Genomic DNA, 13626 nt, shown 5'->3' on the forward strand with positions numbered 1-13626 from the left:
CTGTATTGGTTTTGCCGTACATTGACATGAATCCACCATGGGTGTACACGCGTTCCCAAACATGAACCCCCCTCCCACCTCCCTCCCCATAAATCTCTCTGGGTCATCCCCGTGCACCAGCCTCAAGCATGCTGTATCCTGCATCGGACATAGACTGGTGATTCGATTCTTACATGATAGTATACATGTTTCAATGCCATTCTCCCAAATCATCCCACCCTCTCCCTCTCCCTCTGAGTCCAAAAGTCCGCTATACACATCTGTGTCTTTTTTGCTGTCTTGCATACAGGGTCATCATTGCCATCTTTCTAAATTCCATATATATGTGTTAGTATACTGTATTGGTGTTTTTCTTTCTGGCTTACTTCACTCTGTATAATCGGCTCCAGTTTCATCCATCTCATCAGAACTGATTCAAATGTATTCTTTTTAATGGCTGAGTAATACTCCATTATATATATGTACCACTGCTTTCTTATCCATTCATCTGCTGATAGACATCTAGGTTGTTTCCATGTCCTGGCTATTATAAACAGTGCTGCGATGCACATTGGGGTACACGTGTCTCTTTCAATTCTGGTTTCTTCAGTGTGTATGCCCAGCAGTGGGATTGCTGGGTCATAAGGCAGTTCTATTTGCAATTTTTTAAGGAATCTCCACACTGTTCTCCATAATGGCTGTACTAGTTTGCATTCCCACCAACAGTGTAAGAGGGTTCCCTTTTCTCCACACCCTCTCCAGCATTTATTGATTGCAGATTTTTGGATCGCAGACATTCTGACTGGTGTGGAGTGGTACCTCATTGTGGTTTTGATTTGCATTTCTCTAATAATGAGTGATGTTGAGCATCTTATCATGTGTTTGTTAGCCATCCGTATGTCTTCTTTGGAGAAATGTCTATTTAGTTCTTTGGCCCATTTTCAGAGTTGAAGTTTCTTTCCTCTACAGCAATCACTTGAACGAAGCACATCTTGCTGATTTTAACAAGTATCTGGTGCAAACGTTTTCTTTAACACCACCTACATTGGAATTACAGAAAGTTTGTTAAAGTGCATATTCCTGGGTCCAGTCATGATCTACTGGATCAGGTCCCTTGAGTAAAATCCTGGAAATTGTGTTTTCTAAGCTTGAGGGGATTTTCACATGCATTAGAGCAACAGGCAGAGATTTTCAGGATGCCATGCCCTGTCCCTTCCCCACCCCCTACCCCCATGTATTTTATTTGTGGCTAAGACCTTGGCTGTCTGAGAGACCCAGGGCAGGCACTAGATCAACTCACAACGTGACATAACTGACTGTGTGTATCTTCAGAAATGAATTCCTGCCAAGCTGCTTTCTTCACTTCCCCAAAAGAGAGGCATTGGAGTATTGTTTTTCAATGCAAAGATTGGTCTTAGAAATAGTGTTTCAAGGTTCACTTCTGCCTGAGTGCTTGAAAAACACTGTTTGGCTCCTTCCCTGAATAAATAAAGACCTGCTGATTGAAAGGGGTGCTAGAGAAGAAAGACTACACAATTGTAACTATTTATAAACTCTTGACCTCTCAACATAGCACTGTGGTTCTAGAACCATCTAAACATTTAAAACACTAAAACAGTATATATATATATATATATATAAATCTATATAATAATTATTTAAGTATCTTATCTATATGGCATTTTTGTCAACAGAGAAGCAAGTGGATAGAAAGGAGCTTGGAATCAGTGCATATTTGAGCTCAGCCATAGTTATTGCAGTCTTGGGCATATGTCCAAGTGAACATTTGAGTGAATGTTGTAATGTCAGTGCTGTTACACTGCAGTGGATCTCCCCTCAGCTGCTGCACTTTCAGTCAGTTCTTCCAACTCTAGTCCATAATCACCCTTGAGAGCAGCACTGCTCAGATACAGTCTACAGAGCACAGTTTGTGGCCTCCATATTGGAGATCACAGAAATGGTGTGTAAAGATTTATAAACTTTAGAACAATTGTTCAGAGTAATTTAGTGTCCATTGAATCTAATAATAAAATATTGCGGCAATTGGGGATAACTACCCAATTTGGTGGGAGGAGTGCTATGTACCTACAAGAATGGAAAGTGTGGATGTAGACCGTCTTTGAGGGTTAGCTATCATAACCTTCTTGCCCTTAATTTTTCATAAGACCCCACTGGCCATTAAGGTTCATGTGACAATCATTTCATATTCAAGTTTTCAGGGATGGTAATAGCTCAGTGAATGATTCAGTAGAATTAATTACACTACCAACCCAAAGCCTGAAACTATAGACTCCAGTTCCCATGCTTTCATTTTCCACTGTGCTTAAATAACCCACTTGCAAATGGAGCAGACATGAGATGCAGGTTTGATAACTGGGTTGCGAAGACTCCCTGGAGAAGGCCATGACAACCCACTCCAGTATTCTGGCATGGAAAAATCCCATGGACAGAGGAGCCTGGTGAATTAGAGTCCATGGGATCTCAAAAGAGTTAGATGCGACTTAGAGACTAAACAACAGTGGATAGGTAATATTCTTGCTCTTTCTTGAGAAATGGTTCATACTGATTTCAGCAACTAAATGGAAATAACAACCACTTCTCCATACCAGGTCACAGCTAAAAATCTTTACAAAATGCAAAAAAAAAAATTCCTGATCATTTCCAAAACAAAGGTTGCGAAGTCAGAAATAACTGAAGTGACTTAGCAAGCACACACGTTTCTTCTCGTTGTATAATGAAAGGAACAACAGAAGGACATAGTAGTGGACAGATATATGGAGAGAAAGGCCAATACTGAAACCTGAGAAAAAGAGATAATTGCTAGATAAGGATACTTGACTCAGTAGTAAATTTACATTTTGCTGTTGTTAGCAGCATTTTTCAATTATATAGAAAGTAATTCTGATTTCCTTCTCCAAAAATTCACAAACTTTCAAAATGACACTCTATTTTCCACATGTTGTATTTCTGTTTGTATCATTCATTTACTCAATAAACCTCATTGAACATATACCAGGTATAAGGCATCATTCCAGATCTTGAGAATACAGAGAAATAAAGGAGCCACCCTATTTACATGACTTGGCTCAAGCTATTCTCTCTGTTTAGATTCCCCCCACTCTCTCCCCTTCTTTTGGCTCACTTCCATTCACTCTCCCTAAATGGAGATGATACCTGTTACCTGGAAACTTCAGCTTTTTCTCATATGATATCCCAGGTGGGACAAAGAAACCTTTCTCCATCGTCTTATAATCCCCTCTGATTACCTCAATCATTTTTATTGGGTTGGGAGTCTGAGGGCAAGGGCTGGATCTTGTCATTCCTGTCCCCAGAATCTTGCAGTGTTTGGCAGAGAATTAAACTGGATAAATGTGTAGGTATGAGCATTTACCCTCAGGACATGCCCTAAAGAAAATAGACCTTTAATGATGCTAAAGATTGGTATCTTTGCCGAAGAGATTTCTGCCTGTAATCTTTGGAGAGAAGATGGGGTCCTCTGAATATTCTCAAACAGGCAGGAGCCTTTCCTTTTCACTGGTTTACTGAACAGAAACTTTGACTATCTCCCACCAGGTGACAGGTTACCCCCCCTTGGTCGGTTTGCCTGCATGTGATGCCTTAATTGGCCAATTTTAATCTTTTTGTTTCTTTCACAGTCACATAAGTTGTTCACATGCATAGCATTCCCAGAGATGGGGTCAGAGTTTGGGGAAAGAGTTCCCATGGAAGGAGGTATCCTAGCAATGTGAACTTGCCCCACTGAAGGCCTTCAGGATTATGCATCAGACTTGCCTCTGCCTCCTTCATCATTATTCAGAAAAACACAGCCAATAAAAAAGGGAGCTAGTCTTGTAAGATCCATATTAAGGGATAGCACTGAATTCAACGTGGGTAATAAAAAGCAAAGGATATAATCAATCTGATTTTGGTGTTGACCATCAGGTGATATATGTGTAGAGTCTTTTCTTGTGTTGTTGGAAGAGGGCGTTTGCTATGTCCAGTGAATTCTCTTGTCAGAACTCTATTAGCCTTTGCCCTGCTTCATTCTGTACTCTAAGGCAAAATTTGCCTGTTACTCCAGGTGTTTCTTGACTTCCTACTTTTGCATTCCAGTTCCCTATAATGAAAAGGACATCTTTTTGGAGTGTTAGTTCTAAAAGGTCTTGTAGGTCTTCATAGAACCATTCAACTTCAGCTTCTTCAGCATTACTGGTTGGGGCATAGGCTTGCATTACTGTGATATTGAATGGTTTGCCTTAGAGAGGAACAGAGATCATTCTGTCGTTTTTGAGATTGCATCCAAGTACTGCATTTCAGACTCTGTTGTTGACCATGATGGCTACTCCATTTTTTCTAAGGGATTCCTGCCCACAGTAGTAGATATAATGGTCATCTTAGTTAAATTCACCCATTCCAGTCCATTTTAGTTTGCTGATTCCTAGAATGTCAACTTTCACTCTTGCCATCTCCTGTTTGACCACTTCCAATTTGCCTTGATTCATGGACCTGACATTCCAGGTTCCTATGCAATATTGCTCTTATAGCATCGGACCTTGCCTCTATCACCAGTCACATCCACAGCTGGGTATTGTTTTTGCTTTGGCTCCATTCCTTCATTCTTTCTGTAGTTATTTTTCCACTGATCTAGAGTAGCATATTGGACACCTAACAACCTGGGGAGTTCCCCTTTCAGTATCCTATCATTTTGCCTTTTCATACTATTCTTGGGGTTCTCAAGGCCAGAATACTGAAGTGGTTTGCCATTCCCTTCTCCAGTGGACCACATTCTGTCAGATCTCTCCACCATGACCTTCCCATCTTGGTTGGTCCCACACAGCATGGCTTAGTTTCATTGAGTTAAGCAAGGCTGTGGTCCATGTGATCAGATTGGCTAGTTTTCTGTGATTATGGTTTCAGTGTGTCTGCCCTTTGATGCCCTCTTGCAACACCTACTGTCTTACTTGGGTTTATCTTACTTGGATGAGGGGTATCTCCTCACACCCGCCCCTCCTGACCTTGGACGTGGAGTAGCTCTTCTTGGCCTTCCTGAACCCATGCATCCGCCACTCCTTGAACGTGGGGTTGCTCCTCTCAGCCACCTCCCCTGACCTCAGGCATGTGGTAGCTCCTCTGGGCCGCTGCCCAGACCTCGAGAATGTGAGAGCTCCTCTCCATCACTGCCCTTTAGGAACATAGCTCCAGCTTTCTGCTGAGCTCTTCCTTGTGCAGGGTCCAGCTCTCAGCAGGGACAAGCCCAGCGCTGTCCTCAGGTCGTTCACTCTGGCTGGGCATCTCCTCAGAGAAGTAAACACACAGGGCACAAGGCCAGGTGGCACTTTAGGTAGAGACTTTAGGGTTTTCCAAATAAAGTATTCAGTTCATTTCAGTTCAGTCGCTCAGTTGTATCCAACTCTTTGTGATCCCATGAATCGCAGGACGCCAGGCCTCCCTGTCCATCACCAACACCCGGAGCCCACTCAAACCCATGTCCATCCAGTCGATGATGCCATCCAACCATCTCATCCTCTGTTCTCCCTTTCTCCTCCTGCCCCCAATCTTTCCCAGCATCAGGGTCTTTTCAAATAAGTCAGCTCTTTGCATCAGGTGGCCAAAGTATTGGAGTTTCAGTTTCAAGATCGGTCCTTCCAATGAACACCCAGGAGTGATCTCGTTTAGGATGGACTGGTTGGATCTCCTTGCAGTCCAAGGGACCCTCAAGAGTCTTCTCCAACACCACAGTTCAAAAGCATAAATTGTTTGGCGCTCAGCTTTCTTTATAGTGCAACCCTCACATTCATACATGACCACTGAGAAAACCATAGCCTTGACTAGACGGATCTTTGTTGACAAAGTAATGTCTCTGCTTTTTAATATGCTGTCTAGGTTGGTCATAACTTTCCTTTCAAGGAGCAAACATCTTTTAATTTCATGGCTGAAATCACCATCTGCAGTGATTTTGGAGCCCAGAACAATAAAGTCAACCACTGTTTCCACTGTTTCCCCATCTATTTGCCATGAAGTGATGGGACCAGATACCATGATCTTCGTTTTATGAATGTTGAGCTTTAAGTAACTTTTTTACTCTCCTCTTTCATTTTTATCTAGAGACTTTTTAGTTCTTCTTCACATTCTGCCATAAGGGTGGTGTCATCTGCATATCTGAGGTTATTGATATTTCTCCTGGCTATCTTGATTCCAGCTTGTGCTTCTTCCAGCCCAGAGTTTCTCATGATGTAAGTTTCTCATGATGTAAGTTAAATAAGCAGGGTGACAATATACAGCCTTGACGTACCCCTTTTCCTATTTGGAACCAGTCTGTTGTTCCATGTCCAGTTCTAACTGTTGCTTCCTGACCTGCATATAGGTTTCTCAAGAGGCAGTTCAGGTGGTCTGGGATTCCCATCTCTTTCAGGATTTTCCACAGTTAATTGTGATCCACACAGTCAAAGGCTTTGGCATAGTCAATAAAGCAGAAATAGATGTTTTTCTGGAACTCTCTTGCTTTTTCCATGATTCAGTGGATGTTGGTGATTTGATCTCTGGTTCCTCTGCCTTTTCTAAAACCAGCTTGAACATCTGGAAGTTCATGGTTCACATATTGCTGAAGCCTGGCTTGGAGAATTTTGAGCATTACTTTACTAGCATGTGAGATCAATTGTGCGGAAGTTTGAGCATTCTTTGGCATTGGCTTTCTTTGGGATTGAAATGAAAACTGACCTTTTCCAGTCCTGTTGCCACTGCTAAGTTTTCCAAATTTGCTGACATATTGAGTTTGGCACTTTCACAGCATCATCTTTCAGGATTTGAAATAGCTCAACTGGAATTCCATCAGCTCTATTAGCTTTGTTCATAGTGATGCTTCCTAAGGCCAACTTGACTTTACATTCCAGGATGTCTGGCTCTATGTGAGTGTGAGTGATCACACCATCATGATTATCTGGGTCGTGAAGATCTTTTTTGTATAGTTCTGTGTATTCTTGCCACCTCTTCTTAATATCCTCTGCTTCCGTTAGTTCCATACAGTTTCTGTCCTTTATTGAGCCTATCTTTGCATGAAATTTTCCCTTGGTATCTCTAATTTTCTTGAAGAGATTCTAGTCTTTCCCATTCTATTGTTTTCCTCTATTTCTTTGCACTGATCACTGAGGAAGGCTTTCTTGTCTCTCCTTGCTATTCTTTGGAACTCTGCATTCAAATGGGTATATCTTTCCTTTTCTCCTTTGCTTTTTGCTTCTCTTCTTTTCACAGCTATTTGTAAGGCCTCCTCAGACAGCCATTTTGCTTTTTTGCATTTCTTTTTTGGGGATCGTCTTGATTCCTGTCTCCTATACAATGTCATGAACCTCCATCCATAGTTCACCAGGGACTCTGTCTATTAGATCTAGTCCCTTAAATTTATTTCTCACATGCACTGTATAGTCATAAGGGATTTGATTTAGGTCATACCTGAATGGTCTAGTGGTTTTCCCCACTTTCTTCAAAATAAAGTATTAATCACTTGCTAATAGTGACAGTTTTGCTTCTTCCCTTCCAACATAAAAATCTTTTATTTATTTTTTCTTGCTTAATTTCTTTAGCTAGAACTTTCAGTAATATGTTAAATAGAAGTGATAAGCATTGATATTCTTGTCTTTTCCCTGAATTTAGAGAAAAGCCTTTCTTCTTTACACCATTGAGTATGATGTTGACTGTGGATTTGTCATAAGTTGTCTTTATTATATATATGCCCTCTATACCTACTTAGATAACAATTTTAAATTATGAATGAATGTTGAATTTTGCTAAGTGCTTTTTCTGTGTCTATTGAGATAATCATGTGACTTTTACACTTTGTCTTGTTAATAGCCCTGTACTCATATTGATTGATTCATGAATGTTGAACCATTCTTTCTGCATTATTCAAAATAGTCAAGACATAGAAATTACCTTAGTGTCCATCTGCCACTGACTGGGTAAAGAAGTTGTAATACATATATAATACTTCAATGTATACATTACAGGAGTCAAGATATGGAAACAATCAAAGTGTTCACCAGCAGATGAAAGGATAAAAATATATGTGTGGTGTATATAACAGTGTATGTATTAATATACTAAAGGAATAAACAAACTTGTTACTTGTCAGCAAAAATGTGTTGATTGTAATGGCTCCTATTTTGATTGATAACAATGAGTTTGAGACTCATTATACTGATTTAAAATTCATAGTCCAAAATCACAATAGTGTATGCACCAACCTAATATATATATATGATAAAAATATTTTAAAATGTGATATACATATATATATATATAACATATAATGCAATAATATTGTCATGAGAAAGAAGAAAATGCTGCTATTTTTGACAACATGGATGCACCTTGAGATCATTATGTTAAGTAAATAAGCCAGACAGAGAAAGACAAATTCTGAAATTCTTCATGGTTTCACTTATATGTGTCAAAGTCACTGAATCAGAGAGTTGAAAAGTGGTGTCTAGAGACTAACGGGTGGGTGAAATATAGAGAAGATTAAGGAGAGATGGGTAAAAGGGTGCAAACTTTCAGCTATAAGATGAATAATGTCTAAGTATGGTGCTGAAGTTAACAATATGTATTAATATTATATAATTGCTATTTGCCAAGAGAGTAAAGGTCCGTCTAGTCAAGACTATGGTTTTTCCAGTGGTCATGTATTGATGTGAGAATTGGACTGTGAAGAAAGCTGAATGCTGAAGAATTGATGCTTTTGAATTGTGGTGTTGGAGAAGACTCATGAGAGTCCCTTGGACTGCAAGGAGATCCAACCAGTCCATTGTAAAGGAGATCAGCCCTGGGTGTTCTTTGGAAGGAATGATGCTAAAGCTGAAACTCCAGTACTCTGGCCACCTTATGAGAAGAGTTGACTCATTGGAAAAATCTTTGATGCTGGGAGAGATTGAGGGCAGGAGGAGAAGGGGACGACAGAGGATGAGATGACTGAATGGCATCACTGACTCGATGGATGTGAGTCTGAGTGAACTCTGGGAGTTGGTGATGGACAGGGAGGCCTGGCATGCTACGATTCATGGGGTCACAAAGAACCGGACACGACTGAGCGACTGAACTGAACTGAAGAGAGTAAAGCTTAAATATTCTCACTAAAATATAGTTACGGACTTCCTGTTGGTCCAATGGCCAAGACTCCATGTTCCCAATGAAGGGGACCCAGTTATGATCCCTGATCAAGGAATTAGATCCCACATGCTGCAACTAAGAAGTTTGCATGCTGTGATTAAAGATCTCACAGGCCAGAACTAAGACCCGGTGCAGCAAAATAAATAAATAAATACTAAAATAAATACTTTTCATATCTAGTCTTTTTTTAAAAGAAAAACAAGAAAACAAACAAAACTGGTGTCTGATTTCATCAGTTAGTAAGAAGGTGTCAATGGAATATGAGAGAAAACAGAGACTGTTGACGGAGAAGAAACATAGAATTATCTGAAGAGTTTCTCCACTTCATCCTAAGTAAGAAAATGAAAATTGAATACCAAATGGAGATATTTTCATCCATTTAAATTATCAAAAAGATTCATTACTTACTCTAATGATGAGAGTGCAGGAAATCAATATTCCTTATACTTTTAGTGAGGATCAAAATTGGTGCAACCAATTTGGAAAAAAAAAAATCATAATATATATAGCCTAAATTTTAGGTTCTAGGAATTCATCTAGATATGTGTGATATTTATGAGGAGATATCATCATTTCAGTCACATCTGACTCTTTGCAATCTTGCAACCTTATGGACTGTAGCCTGCCAGGCTTCTCTGTATTTGGAATTCTCCAGGCAAGAATACTGGAGTGGGTTGCTGTGCCCTCCTCCAGGGAAATCTTCCCAATCCAGGAATTGAACCCATATCTTCTGCAGCTTCACCATTGTAGGCAGATTCTTTACAGCTGATCCGCTGGGGAAGCCCCATATGTATGTGTGTGTGTGTGTGTATATATATATATATATATATATACTCATATACATATATGGGGAAATTAACAAGATGGTGCCAGTGAGGGTCTTTTACCCCATGTTCTGTAAACAATGACTTTACGCAGTTGTATAACAGTTGAGGTCACTTACAGCACTGTGCCTGCACATCATAAGGTACTTGCTTGGTCACAGGCTACTTTGTATGGTACACCGGTATGAGCTTCACCATGAAAGCCCTGGCTGTTGCTGTGTTGGAGCAACAACATGGTTATGTTATATGAGGTTATGGTGTGGCTACATTATTGCTACATTATGGTTATGTTATATGAGGTTATGGTGTGGCTACATTATTGCTACATTATGGTTATGTTATATGAGGTTATGGTGTGGCTACATTATTGCCACATTATGATTATGTTACAGCTACTGCTATGGCTGCTGTGTCAGCCAGGAGAGAGACTGTATTATGGCTGTCATGCCAGTTAGGAGAGAATAAACGGGTCTTCAGTTCCTATGGCTCCTCATATCTTTTTCTAGCCTCTTAGCTCCAGCCTTGTGTACCCTGGATTCAGTGAACAGTGCAGACAGTGTGAATATTTAGATGACTGGAGCTTTAACAGCATCAGCAATGCAATATATTATACATGCCCATGGTCAAAGAAATGGGGACCACTTCAGTACTCTTGCCTGGAGAATCCCATGGACAGAGGAGCCTGACTACAGTCCATAGGGTCACAAAGAGTTGGACATGACTGAAGCGACTTACCATGCACACATGCATATATAGTATTAATTTTTAAAAATTTAGTAGTAAATGATTGGAAGCAATATACATGATGAAATATTCTTATAATAGAATTTCAAGTAGATAATAAAAAGAATAAAGTAGAACTTTATGTATCATTGTGCCCATATTTATAAAGAAACAAAGATACATATCAGTACTAGTATCATTGAACTAATAATGTAGAAAAAGGAAAGGAAAATGGAAGAGAGAGAGAAAGAAAAGATTGAGGGAGAATGATAATGCATCTAGTATCTATCTGTTGTGTGTGTGTGCTAAGTTGCTTCAGTTGTGTCCAGCTCTGTGCAACCCCATGCACTGTAACCCTCCTAGATCCTCTGTCCATGAGATTCTTCAGGCAAGAAAACTGGAGAGGATTGCCGTGCACTCTCCAGGGTATCCTCCCAACCCAGGGATCAAACTTGCGTTTCTTCTGTCTCCTGCCTTGGCAGGGGGGTTCTTTACCACTAGCGCTGCTGGGAAGTCCCCTGGAAGAATATTAAGATATTAGTAATAGTGGCCAGTATTAAAGAAAATAACAGGCAAATGGATTTAGGGCTAGGAAGGCCCTAAATTCCATTTTCACTGAATTCCTTGTTTCATATTTGAATTTAAATTTTTAATTGGAAAGGAAAAACAGATTAAAGTACTAGCTAGAAACATAAGTTGGCATCACTGACATGCAAAAGACACATTTGTAAAGCATTTGTAAAATTCAATAGGAATTAGGACTCTGATTTCTAAAATTGGATAAACTATGGATTTACTTACTAGCAATATTACTTTCACTACATATCAGATCATGGGAGGAAAGTTCTCACTCTCACTTTGTTAGGAGATCTGTGTTCAGTTCAATTATCTTTTATGATAAGAAGCATAACTATTTAATAAAGCTGAGAACTTGTGATATGCATTCTCTCATTTAATCCTTCTAACAATTCTACTGGTGGGTATTATTATTATATTGATTTTGAAAAATTAAAAGTTATGCCACTGAAAACTTTAACTTACTCTAAGTGACAAAACTTAATAATAACAGAGGATCTTAGCCCTTCAAGATGCCACAGCATGAGTGCTTTTAACCATACTGCCATATTGTCTCCATAGTGATATTGACAAATGCTAGTTTTCCAGATGATTGCATCAGAAATGGTGGGGGCTTAGAAGCAAGAAGTGTTAGTGATATCACAAAGTCCTCCTTCTTTGGAAGGATGGTTATATCAAAGGTCATCTTTTACTAGTTGGGCTACATGTGCTCTGTTAGATCACAAGGACAGAAGTGGACCTCCAGAAATTTCACTGACATAGAGGATCCTTGAATTTTTGTCAGATTTATTTCTCAACCTTTGATATACACCAATGAGTCTAGAGTAACTGCCACTTCTTCCTCACTAGGTCTACTTATAAAAAAGACAACAATGTGGAAGTTATAGGAAATAAATGTAAATTCAATGCTCGATAAATACATCTTTTAAGACTCTTCAAATAGTGCAACGATTTCCCTCTTATTCCCTTCTTGTAAGTACAACTAGCTTCTCTCTTCTTTATGTCGTATTCTAGTATCTGAGAGTTTGTATAAAATTGGTATTGTTTCTTTCTTAAATATTTTATAGAATTTACCATTGATATTATCCAGGCTTGGAGTTTTCATTGAGAGAAGTCTTATTTATTACAAAGTCCTGGGTGATGTTCACCCTTCCTGATATTTTGTAACCTAAATACAATGTTGTAAAATTAACAAAGTTCTTAAGTATAAGGGGATAAGAAAGAGAAGGAAACAAAGGTCACACATTCATTAAAAAAAATAAGGAAGAAGTGGTCATTACAAACAGTTCTTACTTCTGTAACTGATCACATAGATGATGTAAGTATCTTTTTTCACCATTCCTTCAAAATTTCCTCTGCCCTCCAGCAAGCACATTAGCTTTTTGTGTTCTTTACCTGGTGGGATGATTGAGATCTTTATTCCTGAAGGATTTGGGTTGTTAGCAGTCCCTGAATTGGGTTGTTGTAGTTTTCCATTAACTTTAACCACAGGGCATGAAAAACACTAAGGGCCATCCTAAAGTATCTCCAATATTTCAGATGTATTCTTCCTTACCTCCACTGTAGAGTATCCATTCAATTTGCCCTTGATAGAATCAATCACTCCAGCCAATACAGTAAATTCACTCTGCCTGTTGACCTAGAGACATAAGTGATCCAAAATGACTGAATGGTAGTCTTAGCTTCTAGTTCAATGGAATTATTGTTTCCTGTTGGAACTTGGATGTCTAGACCAGCAGAGCTTATTGTTGCAGGGACAGAAAGTCCAAGATTTTGCTAGTGGGTTCCTAAGGGTAAGAGTAAGTGGTGCTGTTCTCATTGCCACCCTTTGGTTCCTGGACCCATCCATCTCTGTTGTGGGAGGAACAGCACTATATACTGTGTGCTGATTCAGAGCTGCACACCCTCCAGGAGAACCTTACTCCAGAAATGCACCACATTTCCACCTAGCTAGCACTGCAACTACATCTGCAAAAGGCCATTCCCCCATTCTACGAAGCCAACTGGTTCAGGGTGGTGGGGAACATGCTAAGGCCAGTAAAGTTCATGAGTATGGGCACATTCTGGCTCAGAGGTAAAGAATCTGCCCGCAATGCAGCAGACCCAGATTTGATCCCTGGGTCAGGAAGATCCAATGAAGAAAGGAATGGCAACCCACTACACTATTCTTGCTTGGGGAATTCCATGGTCTGAGGAGCCTGGCTGTCTACAGTCCATGGTGTCACAAAGAGTGGGACATGACTGAGCAATGAACACACACAAAGTGAGTTCCTAAATAAGAGGCTATGCTGTGTGGAATACTTTGACAGTTGATGAGGCATTGTGTAAGTCCACGGATGGTAGTTTTGGTAGGAGCCTTTTGTTC

The sequence above is a fragment of the Capricornis sumatraensis genome, chromosome 3, assembly GCF_032405125.1.
Source record: "Capricornis sumatraensis isolate serow.1 chromosome 3, serow.2, whole genome shotgun sequence".
Classification (NCBI taxonomy): Eukaryota; Metazoa; Chordata; class Mammalia; order Artiodactyla; family Bovidae; genus Capricornis; species Capricornis sumatraensis.